At 44.2% G+C, this 15,640-nt stretch overlaps 1 protein-coding gene across 8 annotated transcripts in view; it reads left to right on the forward strand.

Annotated features, from left to right (window-relative positions):
- The first annotated feature begins 5,202 nt into the window (after positions 1–5,202).
- LOC133124138 (inositol polyphosphate-4-phosphatase type I A-like) overlaps positions 5,203–15,640 on the forward strand; it is a 45,156-nt gene continuing 34,718 nt past the window's right edge. For all 8 annotated transcript variants that reach the window (XM_061235069.1, XM_061235071.1, XM_061235070.1 and 5 more), the window contains exons 1-2: positions 5,203–5,345; positions 14,041–14,126. The gene's annotated coding sequence lies outside the window, so the exon portion shown is untranslated. The remainder of the gene's footprint in view (positions 5,346–14,040; positions 14,127–15,640) is intronic.

Genomic DNA, 15,640 nt, shown 5'->3' on the forward strand with positions numbered 1-15,640 from the left:
TACAGAAAGAACCTGCAGGTTCTGGCAGTGGAGGATACTTGTGGAGCCAGGGTGAGGCAGTTATTAAGAGTCACCCCAAGATTCTTTGCCGTACGGGAGGAGGAAACTACAAAGTCCTCAACAGTCAATGAGAGGTCGATTGACGAAGAGGACTTAGCAGGGATGTAGAGAAGCTCAGTTTTGGCAAGGTTGAGCTTCAGGTGATGGGAAGTCATCCACGCAGAGATATCAGCCAAGCAGGCAGAGATCCGTGTGGTGATTTGGGTGTCGGGGGGGAAGGAAATTAAGAGTTGGGTGTCATCAGCGTAGGAGTGATCAGAAAAGCCGTGGGAAGAGATAACAGAACCAAGAGACATGGTGTATAGCGAGAAGAGGAGAGGCCCAAGAACCGAGCCCTGCGGGACTCCAGTTCGTAGGGGTTGAGGGTCGGAGACTGCGCCCCTCCAAGTCACCTGGTAGGAGCGACCAGAGAGGTAGGAGGAAAACCAAGCGAGTGCAGAACCTGTGACACCCATCCCAGACAGCGATGAGAGCAGAATCTCATGGTTGACTGTATCGAAGGCGGCTGACAGGTCGAGGAAGATGAGGACAGAGGAGAGGGATTTCGCTTTAGCAGAGTGGAGTGCCTCAGTGACCGCGAGCAGGGCGGTTTCAGTGGAGTGGCCACTCTTGAAGCCAGACTGGTTGGGGTCATGGAGATTGTTGTGGAGAAGATAAGTGGACAGTTGGGAGCAGACCGCCCGTTCCAGGGTTTTAGCGAGAAAGGGAAGAAGAGAGACAGGCCGGTAGTTGTTCAGGGCAGAGGGGTCAAGAGTAGGTTTTTTGAGGAGGGGAGTGACTCTGGCCCTCTTCAGGGAAGAGGGCATGGTGCCGGAAGAGAGGGAGGTGTTGATTAGAGAGGAGAGAAAAGGGAGAATGTCCTGAGATATAGATTGTAGGAGGGAAGAGGGGATGGGGTCAAGAGGACAGGTGGTTGGGCGGTGGGAAGTAAGGAGTTTCAGTGTGTCAGCGTCAGAGAGGGGAGAAAAGGAGGTTAGGGAGTTGGGGAGGGTAGGAGGGCCAGCAGGGGTGGAGGGTTGGGAGAAGGAATTGCGAATAGCATCGACCTTCTTTTCAAAGAAGGAGACGAAGTCATCAGGTGTGAGTGATGAGGGGGGTGGGGGGGGAGGGGGGGGCAGAAGAGAGGAGAAAGTTGAAAACAGTTTGCGGGGATTAGAGGCGGCCGCCTTTGATGCGAGCCATAACAGGCAGCCAGTGGAGGTTGCTGAGCAGGGCGGTGACATGTGAATGTCTGGGAACATTGAATACCAGACGGGCTGCAGCATTCTGGATGAGTTGTAGGGGTCTGATGGCAGATGCTGGAAGGCCAGCCAGCAGAGAATTGCAATAGTCCAGGCGGGACAGGACCATTGCTTGAACAAGGAGCTGAGTGGAGTAGGTGGTGAGAAAGGGTCGGATTCTCCGGATGTTGTACAGGAAGAACCTGCACGCCCGGGTCACCGTAGCGATGTTCTTGGAGAAGGATAGCCTGTTGTCCATCACCACTCCAAGGTTTCTTGCACTAGGGGATGAGGACCCCTAAACCTAATAACTGGTTGGGCCACCCTTAGCAGCAACAACTGCAATCAAGCGTTTGCGATAACTTGCAATGAGTCTCTTACAGCGCTGTGGAGGAATTCTGGCCCACTCATCTTTGCAGAATTGTTGTAATTCAGCCACATTGGAGGGTTTTCGAGCATGAACCGCCTTTTTAAGGTCATGCCACAGCATCTCAATAGGATTCAGGTCAGGACTTTGACTAGGCCACTCCAAAGTCTTCATTTTGTTTTTCTTCAGCCATTCAGAGGTGGACTTGCTGGTGTGTTTTGGATCATTGTCCTGCTGCAGAACCCAAGTTCGTTTCAGCTTGAGGTCACGAACAGATGGCCTGACATTCTCCTTCAGGATTTTTTGGTAGACAGCAGAATTCATGGTTCCACTTATCACAGCAAGTCTTCCAGGTCCTGAAGCAGCAAAACAGCCCCAGACCATCACACTACCACCACCATATTTTACTGTTGGTATGATGTTCTTTTTCTGAAATGCGGTGTTACTTTTACGCCAGATGTAATGGGGCACACACCTTCCAAAAAGTTCAACTTTTGTCTCGTCAGACCACAGAGTATTTTCCCAAAAGTCTTGGGGGGCACTCTACCATACAGGCCTGATTGGTGGATTGCTGCAGAGATGGTTGTCCTTCTGGAAGGTTCTCCTCTCTCCACAGAGGGACGCTGGAGCTCTGACAGAGTGACCATCGGGTTCTTGGTCACCTCCCTGACTAAGGCCCTTCTCCCCCGATTGCTCAGTTTAGACGGGCGGTCAGCTCTAGGAAGAGTCCTGGTGGTTCCGAACTTCTTCCATTTACGGATGATGGAGGCCACTGTGCTCATTGGGACCTTCAAAGCAGCAGACATTTTTCTGTACCCTTCCCCAGATTTGTGCCTCAATACAATCCTGTCTCGGAGGTCTACAGACAATTCCTTTTGACTTCAGGCTTGGTTTGTGCTCCGACATGCACTGTCAACTGTGGGACCTTATATAGACAGGTGTGTGCCTTTCCAAATCATGTCCAATGAACTGAATTTACCGCAGGTGGACTCCAATTAAGCAGTAAAAACATCTTAAGGTTTATCAATGGAAACAAGATGCACCTTAGCTCAATTTTGAGCTTCATGGCAAAGGCTGTGAATACTATTTTTAATAAATTTGCAAAAATTTAAAAAAGACTTCTTTCATGATGTCATTATGGGGTGTTGTGTGTAGAATTTTGAGGAAAAAAAAGAATTTATTCCATTTTGGAATAAGGCTGTATCATAACACAATGTGGGAAAAGTGAAGCGCTGTGAATACTTTCCGGATGCACTGTATTTGTTTGGGCGGATTTTTGCCTTCAGTCTTCAGGCAGGAGATTGACTTGGCCCGTCAAGAACATTTGACTCATTGGCACTGAAAAACTTGGTTGCTTTAGCAGTATGTTTGGGGTCATTGTGCTGCTGCAAGGTGAGGTTTTGAGTCATTAGGCTGGATTTAACCAGTTGAGATATGTCGGTACACTTCAGGACTCAAGTTCAAGTCAGGACTTTGACAAAACCACTCCAAATCTTTCTATTCAACCATTCAGATGTGTTTTGTGTTTTGGGTCATCTTGCTGCATTAACCCAATTATGTTTCAGCTTTCGCTCATGGACAGATGATCGGACATTCTCCTGAAGAATTCCCTGGCACAGAGCGGAATTCATGGTTCCCTCAATAATGGCAAGTCATCCTGGTCCTGTAGCTGCAAAGCATCCCCACACCATCACACGACCACCATCACGTTTGACTGTTGGTGTAATATGCTTACTGTGAAATGCTGCATTTGCTTTACACGAGACATATAGTGCCATGAAAAGTATTTCCCCTTTCTGATTTTCTCTATTAATGCATATTTGTCACACTGAGTGGTCTCAGATCTTGAGAGAAAATGTCATATTAGACAAATGGATACTGGGTAAGCATAAAAAACTCGAAATTATGGTTTCATTTATTTAATTTTATTTAATAGGGACGACATGGCTCAGGCAGTAAGAGCAGTCGTCTGGCAGTCGGAGGGTTGCCGGTTCAATCCCCCGCCCGGGCTGTGTCGAAGTGTCCCTGAGCAAGACACCTAACCCCCAAATACTGCTGATGAGCTGGTCGGTGCTTTGCATGGCAGCCAATCGGCGTCAGTGTGTGAGTGTGTGTGTATGAATGGGTGAATGAGAAGCATCAATTGTACAGCGCTATGGATAAAGGCGCTATATAAATGCCAACCATTTACCATTTAATGAAAAAAGTTGATATGATGTATGAAGAGGGCAAATAATTTTTCACTACGTTGGTATGATGCAATCATTCATTCATTCATTAATTCATTATCCTAACCCGCTTATCCTGAACAGGGTCGCAGGGGGGCTGGAGCCTATCCCAGCATACATTGGGCGAAAGGCAGGAATACACCCTGGACAGGTCGCCAGTCCAACACAGGGCACACACACCATTCACTCACACCATTCACTCACACACTCATACCTACGGGCAATTTAGACTCTCCAATCAGCCTGACCTGCATGTCTTTGGACTGTGGGAGGAAACCGGAGTACCCGGAGGAAACCCACGCAAACACGGGGAGAACATGCAAACTCCGCACATGCAAACTTCGAACCCAGGACCTCCTTGCTGTGAGGCGGCAGTGCTACCCACTGCACCATCCGCACTGCAGTCCATGCACTTGAATGCTCAGCTTTTTTAACCTTTTAACCATGAGGATTGGGGAATAATAATGGATTTTACATAATCCCACCTGGGAATTCCTGAAAACTCTCATGTTAAACAGGTGCAGTGCCTTTTGCCATTACACTCTCCAATGATGTCACACACTGACTCCCAATTCCGGAAGATGAAAAATAAGTACAATGTTAACATAACTGGGGTGGTAGCACACTGAACAGAGCAGCCATACACATGCAAAGTGCTGGACATCTTACTGGGTCAGAAAATGAGCACCACATACTAGTTATACATATGTTCTTGTTTTTAGCTAGCGGGTACATACAGGTTCAAAATTCCGGAAGCTAATTGCTGCTACATGTTGAAGAACTTGTCAATTACAGCGTGCCTAAAGTTACAGAGTAATCTATAGTGTAGTGAATTGGAAAATGATTTCGTGGACTTATAAAAGCGCATTTCATGAGGCAATAAAACGGCTGAAGATGGCGTGTAATGTTACTACACGCCACATGGTCTCAGTCGATATGGCAAACCAATATCTCCCAATCCATTACTGTTTTGGATGAATGCATCGAAGTATTGCAGGTTGATGTTCCTCTCTTGAATCGCGCATGCCCAACAAAGGCTGAACAAATCTTTTTGAGTGTGGAATAATTTTACATCAGCCAGGAGCTCAATATTTTACAGCGGATAAGATTTATATTCGTGCGGTGAGCCTAACCTCATATTTTGTTGTATTGGCTTAATCTAATTCGTGCAAATCATTTTTGTATGACTATGATGTGAGTTTTAATGTCCGCCCTCAAACCGACGCACTGTTTGCTTCGACAGAGACAGCGAAACTGAGACAGCGTCATAATTACATTAGCACCACCACCGTGGATTTTGTTGGCATTGCGAACGTGGGCAGCGCAGTCCGAGGAGGAGAGGGGAGGAGGTTCTGGAAAGAAGCACCAGATGATCACAGATCAAGCACCAGATGTACTGCGGACAATGAATAAAATCTAAGACACAACATTTAAAAAGGGAGGTGAGCTGTTTGCATGGTCCCTAGAAACGTAAGTATATCTCAGCGTGCGCATTATAGTCTTGTTACACAATTCTAAACGGACGGCTTGCCTTTATGTTTTATTATATGCAATTGCTTATGTAGCCTATCGTCGTAGCTTATGTAGCCTATAGGGTCGGGAATAGCTTAAATAATTGTCCTTCCGCTATTCGCATTTTGTTATTTACGGTTTATGTCAAGATTTTGGGCCTTTTTCTATTGCTGTTTTCTTATAGACTTGAACCGCATTGCTACCAATCGGGCGCCCGGTGAGGTGTAAAGATGAAAACATGACGCGCGTTATTATTTTGTGAAGTGTAAACAAATCGCTCAGCTGCTTTGGCAATGTCAGATAGGCGATATTAAGTGGCGTATTTAGGCCTTTAATTAATCACATTGATTAATCACATCGATTAATTAGGCCTATAGTCACAGTTGAAAATCCGTGCATCTTTCTGCTACTCATGTTTCTTGTGGATATTTGAAACGTACATCTTTTTATACTTATAGCTGTAACGTTTAATTTGGTGATGTTGAGAGAGTTGATCAGTGTACTGCGTAGTGTAGTATATTCACGGCGAACGCTACGTGTGAAATCCATCCATTGATACACTTGCATGTAGTCTGCATTCTTTCAATACACACTCTCTCTGTAACTCGCTTGAAATTCAGTCTAAGAAAATTGATCCATGACAGCTCAAATTAAATTTGCCTACACGTGTCTGTGGTGTTTATTAATATTTGCAATCATGAGATCAGTCCTTGTGATTTTGTTTATCTAGCCTATTTGTTTGTTTGTTTGTTTGTTTGTTTGTTTGTTTTGTGCTTCATCTAAACGCGGAGCTTTATATTCTTAGGGCATAATATTATTTCCAGTCAAGACGCGCTGGAAAATAATGTTCATTTCTGTATTGTTATTGGTTGTTGAAAGAACCCGTATGCCAGATAGACCCACGACAGAAAATGATGGGTTCTTAACAACGCATCTTGACAGTAGTCTGCGTTGATTATGGCTGCCAAGTGATCGCATAGCACGTGTACATAAAGCAGGAACAACAGTATTTTCAGACTCCTGAACTAAATATAGCCTCATGCAAGTTGCAAAAGCACATGCATTTTACAGCTGAATTTCAGCGTCACTCGTCGCTGTGCTTTTCTTCAGAGTACTGGGATGTAATTCTGTCGTTCATTGCTAGTTTCCCAAGACGCATACCTGTATCTGCCAGTGACTGCCAATATGGTACATACTACACTACCCCTCACATTTTTGAAATGGGCCACTTAAATATTTTGTCAGGATTTATTTAATATAATTATGTGTGCCATTACAATATGCAGTAGCCTATACTTTTATCTGGTACGCCGTGGGGTGAAAAGAGACAGAAAACGTAAATTCTTTCAGAATGTGAAAGGTGTTGGCTCGTTATGAGCCTCATAACCAATCCCTGATTAACGATCCCTCCACCAACAGTTCTGCGGAAACAGCTCTGCGATATTCTCAAGCAGCCTGTTTGCAGTGCCATACATACATTATTTCCTGTGCTGTTCCATCTTTGGGGTCCTCTCAAAGCTGTTTGTTCAGACCTTGTTTGTCACTCTTCACTTCATTATCATGGACACTGTCATACATGTAAATACAAATCTGAATGTCGGGAATAGATGCAGATCGGGTTGTGAGCATGGAGGGATCAGACCTTTAATCACGGTTCTCCTTGTTTTCTCCACTTTACGTATTTGGCTTGCATTGTTCTGTCCCACTGGTGCTGCCTCTGAATATAAATGAAGGCATCAGACATGGGTGATAAATCAGTGTAGGCAGATATAATCGAACCTAACATAGAATAGGCTGCGGGTGCAGATTTTAAGTAGCTGTGCTTACTATTAATGCCCCCTGAGATCTGTGCCAGACCGCATGGGGCGGTCTGTGGTGTAGTGGTTAAGGTACATGACTGGAACCAGCAAGGTTGGCGGTTCGATTCCTGGTGTAACCACAATAAGATCCGCACAGCTGTTGGGCCCTTGAGCAAGGCCCTTAACCCTGCATTGCTCCAGGGGGATTGTCTCCTGCAGTCTAATCAACTGTATATCGCTCTGGATAAGAGCGTCTGCCAAATGCCAATAATGTAATGTAATATAACATGAAGACCAGCACCCCAAACCACACTATTCAAAGAGGCAGTAGCTTCACTGACCCAGAGAGTGCTGGGACTTCATCTACAAAGCTAGTTTAGTGCAGAAATTATCAGGCCTAAAACACAAGTCTATACCTGATTACATTTTTGTGACCACCTCTCTATAGAGATAGTTGAATGTAGCATCTACCTGTGGATGTACCGTGGAATGTGCCATCCATACTGGCCAGCTGTAATTGTTGACTTTGGTCCATCATGGTTCCTTCCGTGTACATCTTTTATAGAGCACTAGCCAGGCAAGTTAGACTCACTGAGCCTCACAGTGAAACCTGTAATTAGACTAACGCATCCACTAGGTTAGGACATTGGTTGGGTATTCATGTGAAGGAGAATGAAAATTGGTTTCAGGTCCTTATTCATCCTGTAGAAGCCGTTGAAGAAATGTAAGTAAAGTTGGGAACACGTGTTTTAGTGACAATCTAAGCAAGTATCCTAAATATCTGCTAAATGTTCGACAAAACAATGTGGTTGCTGTGAGTAAATGGTCTTGCAACTATTCAAGATCACACAAAAACAAAATGAGTCACTGCCATCGCTTGCCGAAACAGCGCATTATTATAAATACTGTTTGTAATTTCTGTTTACACCCTTTTCAAACTATGAAGGATATTGTTGATTACACAAACACTTGCCTCCCACCTTTACTCCCAGGGGATATTCATTGTAGGTTGGTCAGGGCAATGCGATGCATAAACATATTCAAAATTAAATGGCCCACTGAACAAGCCCTGTTTTTTTAAATATGGATTTTCTATCACACATGTCCTTCTGATGCCAGTAAGGTTAAAGTTGCTGTTTTTAAATACTCTTCCTTGTGTTTGTAACATAGGCAGGCTTCTAGAGCTTTAAATAGAATGGCTTTCATTCAATCGCTATGTATGCTACGTATATAACCATGCTAAAATAGTGAGAAAATGGATGTCTCAATTAGCAAGGTTTTGTTAATATACTGTGAAGTACATGTGTAGTACATCATTCAAGTGGCAAAGGAGAAGAAGCAGCTTGCCCTTCAAGTGGCTCGAGTATGTCAGCTCGAGTATGTCAGTGTCTGGCCGAGTGTGTCTGTGTGGACTGAAATATCTGCATGTATGCACTGAGATACTAATGCCGCCTCGCATGGGCGAGTATTCACGTGGAAATGGGATCACACGGTGCAGCGCACACGCCAACCCGCGCGGTCTGCCTCTCTGGAGCATACGCACACACGCGCCGGTGCCCTCTCACACGTGTGCTTCCCGGTGACCTGGGCCCACTCTGTGTGTCTGCGTGTGGGAGTGTTGGGGGGTCTGTGAGTCAGCACTCTCCCACTCTGCCCAGAGCAAACCGTCAGCCTGGAGAGTCAACCTTACACCCTGGGTCAGTTACTCCCAGTGGGAGCACTCATACCCACACACATGTACAGATACTCTCACACGCGTGCACACACAGTGTAAAACGGTCAAACATTCACTCATTTATGCACCCCAGTACACACAGATTTGCAACCACACTAAAGCCTATACATAAATTATACACTCCATATAACATGGTGCAGTACTTTAACTGTTTGAATACCATTTCTTTTGCTTTGGCTCTGTACTCCAGCACATTGGATTTGAAGTGAAACAATGAATATGAAGTTGAAGTGCAGACCTATAAATGTACATAAATTCATACATATACACATACAGTATACACACGTACACACACATGCACACCTATACACATGTAGACTAAAATACACAGATGTACACAGAGACATATGTTCACTCACATATACACTCAGAATGAACATTCCGTACACAAACCCCACGTACACACAAACACAACAGGTCAACTCTGGAGATAAAATCCGTGACTGCCCGGAACTATAAACTGGTCAGCAGAGGAAACACTATGAAGTCAGCCTCCTGCTGGAGATGTTTCCAAAACCCTGGAGAGTTCACAAGTCACCTTCTGATCCCATTTCTGTTCATGTCCATCAACAAGGCGCATCTGAAGGTGTACTGGTCAGAGAAAGGATTTGGTCCCTTGTTGATATGGACAGCTGCATTCATCATCTGGTTTGTGTGTGTTGGTTCAGAGCCCCAGCAGGAGGGCAGTATCAAAGCTGATCGTGTGGAACCTCGCCTGTTCTGCCTGTGTGTTTCACACAAATCTGGATTTAAGGGGACGGTCTCAGCACATGACAAGGTGCATCCTGGGATGAAGCCGTCTGAAGGGTGGTGTCGTGCTGGTGAGGGAGGGTGCCCTGCCTATCGGTTTTTTGGGCTGTGTACGCTGTGATGTGATCCGACAGTCCTTTGATAGATTGGTTTCCAGGCATGGTTTCGGTTTCACAGATTTACCGTAATTCCCTGTGTATCCGTTATCCGTGTTCAATCCCATTACTATCTCTCACTCTTTCTCTCTCTCTCTTCGTCACTCACATTCCCCCTCTCCCAGCTTTCCTTCTGTATTACCTACTGACCTCCCTCCCTCTCTCTCTCTCCCTCGCTGTCTCTTCCTCTCACTTTCCTTCTCTCACAGCTTTCCTTATGTATTACCAACTGACCTCTCTCTCCCTCCTTCTCTCTCTTTCTCATTCACATTCCCCCTCTCCCAGCTTTCCTTTAGATTTACCTACTGACCTCCCTATCTCTCTCTCTCCCTCCCTCCCTCTCACTCCCCTCTGCCGTTAGATGAAGAAGGATCATTTGTCTATTGATCAGCTTTTGTTTGCAGTGCTGCAGAGGAAAGAGAGAGTGAGCGAGAAAGAGAGAATATCAGTTGGGCTGCGTCTGCTTCCGTTACTAGGATTTACCATTTTCATCCTTTACAGTGGTAGGCTGACTGCTGAAGGTAAGGCTGCTCTCAGGGCTGGGAATGGTGGTTTTGGTTGCCTATCGGGAGGGTTGGATGGGCAGTAGCATCAGCACTGAGTGTTCTGCTCAACATGGAGTCCAGCGTTTCCCTGCATGGTGTGTCACTCTGTCCCCACCGGCAAAGTTTATTATGCACTAGTCTGTCTCACAGCTTTGGCTAAAGACAGGGGCTTCCGGTCCTGTGGAGACCAGGGTCCGGGGTGGTTCAGAGAGCTGTGGAGGATGGAGGGATGATTTATTCAGTGCAGGAGTGGAGCATCTTAAAGAGGGGAATGTGCAGGAAGAGACTGGAGGGTTTGGATCCGGGACAGGGGAGAACGTTTCGTCATGCCGTAGCATGGAGTGTAGATGTGGTAAGGCAGGTCCTTATTTGCTCGGCCAGGAGGAAATGAATGTAACATTTGTGTCTTGCCCTCTCTTGTTGTGTTCTGTATCTTCATCTAAGCACTGTTACTTTGAATTTGTATCCATCTTGGTGCTGTATTTGTTGGCCATATCTATTGTGTCATGCCTTGCTTCTAGTCTGACATAGCATACCGACTAACTTAGCCTATATTTACCATGTGAAATAGATATCATGTTCATGGCTGTAGACAACTGATACTTTGCAAATTGTATTTTATCTGACCCATGTTCTTTAGTTGTTACTGTAACCATTGGTATGCACTTGTATGTCGCTTAAAATAAAATTATAAAAAAGGATAAAATTATCTGCTAAATAAATTTAATGTAATTTAATGAGTGTATGCTGCTGTCTGTTGAATGTCAGCTAGTGCTTGGGGAATGTATATCACAACCAATAGACCGTGCGTTTGAATCCGACTACTGTCTGTTCTGGCTCCACGGTGGTGGAATGAACTCCCCGTTGAGGTCAGAACTGTAGAATCTCTTCCCACCTTCAAGCGCAAACTGAAGACGCACCTCTTCAAGCAGCACCTCTCCCCGTCCCTCCCTACCTCCCTGTGAACCGTAATTGTTGTCTTTCTGTGATTTACTTTTTTGTGTATCGGTATTTTTAGTTTGGCTAGCTAAGCAGTATTTGGCTAGTTAAGTTTGGTCACTTTTGCTTTGTTGTTTGTTTGTTTATTTGTTTGTTTAAAAAATAAAATAAAATAAAATAGGCCCTGGTCCTTCGTTGTTGTACAGGTAGCAGAGCGTCTGCCAAATGCCATTAATGTAATGTAATGTAATGAATCCCAGGCAAATTAATAATATGAAGTTGGCTGGGTCTCTTCATGACTTCTTGCTGTGTCATTGGAGCTAGCTTGTGCTCACAGTGTCATTGTTTCTGGAAATCCTGCCAAAGAAAAATAAAAAACCTTTCACGGGGAACACAAATGGTGCTTGCTCAGTGCAGTCTACACTGAGCTGAACACCACCTCCAGAAGTTCTTTTTACTGATTCTTAAGACAAGAAGCTGTCTGCTGAAAATGTAGCTGGGCAATTTGAGGCAGCATGTAATCTGGTGTTTGTGGTGTCATCCGGGTAGAAGATTTCTTTCCACTGTAAATCTGATGTGACAAGAACAACTATGTCTTCCCTATTGTCTAATAGCATAGACTTTAGTTGCTAGGCGACTCTGGTGATGTCAAAGGTATGTTTGATTTCACTAAGGACTCAGCTGCTCTACATAAATAAAGTACCATTCAGGTTCAATGATGGAAAGCCAGTGTCACAACCTATGGTACATTTCTACATATCAATCGTTGTTTAATATCTGTAGTTCTTCGACTTATTTGGAACTTGTGTTTTAGCTGATTGATCATTGTGATTCTATTCAGCCGATCAATCACATCAATTACACCTACCATGTAGTGGGTAGGCAAACATTTTATAAAACTTGCTGTCCTTTGAGACAATTTCATTTTGTGTGTTTTGATAGAAATATTTAGGACTTTGGCTAGGTTTTTAAACCAATGTACCCTGGTCCAAAAAAACCGATGGGTCAAGAAACTGATTAATGGTTTAATTAACATTATTAAAATAAATGTAAATACATTAAATTGTGTTAATGTAAGGTCAGCGTAATGCAATCACTTCCCTTCTGCCATGTATTACCTTTGCAGTCACATTATCATACATATTGGCTATAATAATAGTGAAAATGGCCATATGGGTTGTGTCAATAAAGAGCTGGCCCTTAACAGTTGAGTCATTCATTACTTTATATTGAGTGGGAATGAACAGAAGGAGGATGTTGGCCACTTCTCTTTGTACTGTTTTGGGCTTAATACAGTGGAAATAATGGTGAACCTTGGAGAGATGTGTTTGCTCTTTCCTGAGTTGTGAACACTCGACCGCAGGCCTGTGTGTGTGTGTGTGTGTGTGTGTGTGTGTGTGTGCGTGCGTGCATGTGCGCATGCGTGAATGTGTGAGCGCATGTATTTCTGGTAATGTGTTACTCAGACTTACATCAGCAACAGCCTTGTCATATCTTTTTTTTGTATATTCACATATTGTGTTGATCCAGTTTGAAGGTATGCCGAGGTAGTTTTCATTCTCAGTATCATATGACATTAAAAAGCTGGCAGAATAATGATCTGTGTTTTTTAGCTACGATGGGGTGTTTTCACCTTGGAAAGCGTGACCCTCAATTCTGCTTGTCGCCAGTCTTGGGAAGAAAATGTATGTTAGAGCAGGGCAGGTGTCCTCTAGTTAGGATCAGCCTGGGATGTTTGCCTTGATGTGTGTGTGTGTGTGTGTGTCTGTGTGTGTGTTTGTATGCATGCGTTTATATATTACCTACAGTGTGTGTATTGTGTGTGGGTTTCTGTTTGGCTTTACTGTAATTCTAGGTTTTTGGGCCATGTCAAAAACTAGGCTAGAGTCTAAACCTCACTTATTTGGCACAACCAGCTTGGAGTTCATACAGCCTTTTCTGGGGCAACTTCAGATGTGCAAAATATGTTTGATCCAGTCATATGGTGGGATATTTACTGATTAATACTGTTAATTAATTAGTTGCCCACTTGGGAATTTAACCTGAAAAAGGCGAGTAACTGGGTTTCAATACCAGGTATTTACCCAAAGCACCCAACACAATAAATTAAATGCTAGAATTTCTCTGTGAACGGTATCATATGTCAAGAAATGACAAAGTGACCCCACCATTGACCAGGGACCTATTCACTATAATAGCTAGTGGGTAATTTATTTTTATATCAGCAATTATATTTGGTAAGTTGGAGTGGTGTTTCTTGGCTGGGAATCTCCATCCTATTCTTTTTCTGTAACTTAGATTAATGTTATCATAAGGAATCAGATTTCTGGGTTCGGGTAGCATTACAGCTGTGGTCTATTTTAAGCACAACCTTCCCCTGTGGCTGTTAACAAATAAATGATTATTGCTTCTCATTTTAGGGGTGAGAAGACAAATTTTTGAATATTTGAAGACAGATTTACTCTCATTTGTGTTTCTGCGGAGGTGAAGTCTTAAGTAGAGGTGTAGCTGTGTTGTAATCTCCTTGATTTGGATATATGTGGCATCCTTCCCAGCACCTTTCCCTTCTCTAATGACTTGGTGTTGTCTCACTGCATATAGTGTATGCGCCTGTTTAACAACCTCCCCCGGCAAACAAGCGACCTTTTGGCCTTGAATGTTTTTGCCTCTTATGATGTTATTTTCCTCTCCCTCATTTCATCCCTCTCTCCCTGTCTCCCTCTTCCTCAGCCGCTAAGAAGACCACTCCCTCCCCTTCTGTCAGACCCAGCCAGACTCCTGCACCAAGACCGCGCATCAGCCCTGTGCTGCTTCAAGTAAGTGTGTGTGTGTGTGTGTGTGTGTGTGTGTGCGTGTATACCCGTGTGTGTGTGTGTGTGTGTGTGTCTGTGTGTGTGTGTGTGCGCATCTGTCTTTGCACATTTGAATACATTTGTGTCTGCAGGGGGTTTGTGTGTGTGCGTGCACGTACACGCAACAGAGATGCAACACAAGATGAGATTCAGACTTATCACTGTCAGCACGACTGTAATTCCTGTGTGCATTAGTGGTGGTGCTGGTTAGCTGTGGTGTGTCATTGTGTCCTCTGATAAAAAATACTGATGTTGTGTGTCTCTTGTGGCAAATACAGCTGGATCATACAGTATATAGAGTTGGTTTGTAGAGTAGAGGAGTCACTTGGTTTGAAGCACTGGAAGTCAGTAGAAATCTGACGTTTATCCTGTAAGTGTTGCACGATGTGTCTGTGCTCTTCCACTCCAGTCCCATCATATCTGAGTCTCCATTTTCTGACAGGGAAAGGGCCTTGATTTATTTACAGGAGGCAGAGCTACCCGGAGAACAGCTCCTTAAATATTGTGGGAGCTGGCTACTGCATACACTTACTGTACCAGGGTGAGAAATGCAGTGTCAATCTGTCTCCTCTATTCACACAGCTACAGAAATTAGGCAGAATAATTATTCAGCCCTATTCTTCTACTTATGCCCTTGAGTTTCTTTGCACAAGATCCTTCTGGTAAAAAAGTGGCATAGCAAAGAGTCACAGAGGCCTGTATTTAGTCAACATTCGTCCTTACATCTAACTTCAACTTAGGTGTAAATGGCTGCTTACTTTATTGTTTCTTCAACAAACAAGCTTAGCCATCCCCAAAATTAAATTATGAAACTGTTTGTTTTTGTACAGACAAATGTCCCTATATGTTAAATATGAATATGTGTTGAATCCCTGTAGTTCTCCAGTGTCTCAGAGGAATTTGAAGAGATGTGTGTATTTTGGCGAATGGAATCTGTGAGAGAGGGGTGGGCTGATTCAGACAGTCTCTGGCCATGAGTGCAATATCGTAAGAAAAGCATGGGCAATATACTTGACGGAATGTCTGAAAAATAAGCTTTGTTTAAGGTGGACACATCCTCCGACAGGACTCATTCAGGTAATCGCCACAGTGTGTAATCGCCATCTCTTCCCACTGTTTATCTTTATGGGTCATGGACCCATGGACACTATTCCATCAGGTTGTAGGAACCAAACGAGGGCTCCCTCTATTTGAAGTGCCAGTTCGAGGGAGCAGTGAGTTCAGAGAGGTTCATTAGTAGGTAACAGCGTCTTGTGTGTTCTGCGCATTGTATAGGTATCAGGTATTGTGTGTTTTACTGCAGTCCCGTGGTACAGTGGCTAGGCTGATCAGATCTCCGCAGACTGGAAATAAGAGGCGACTGACTGGCTGAGCATTCCTCCAAGCAAACACTTTCCTGAAATTACCCAAGGTCATTGCAGTACTTCCATAATTTCCATACAGTCCACGTTGTCCATACTATGAGAAAAGCAAACATA

The sequence above is a fragment of the Conger conger genome, chromosome 3 (assembly GCF_963514075.1).
Source record: "Conger conger chromosome 3, fConCon1.1, whole genome shotgun sequence".
In the NCBI taxonomy this organism is placed as follows: domain Eukaryota; kingdom Metazoa; phylum Chordata; class Actinopteri; order Anguilliformes; family Congridae; genus Conger; species Conger conger.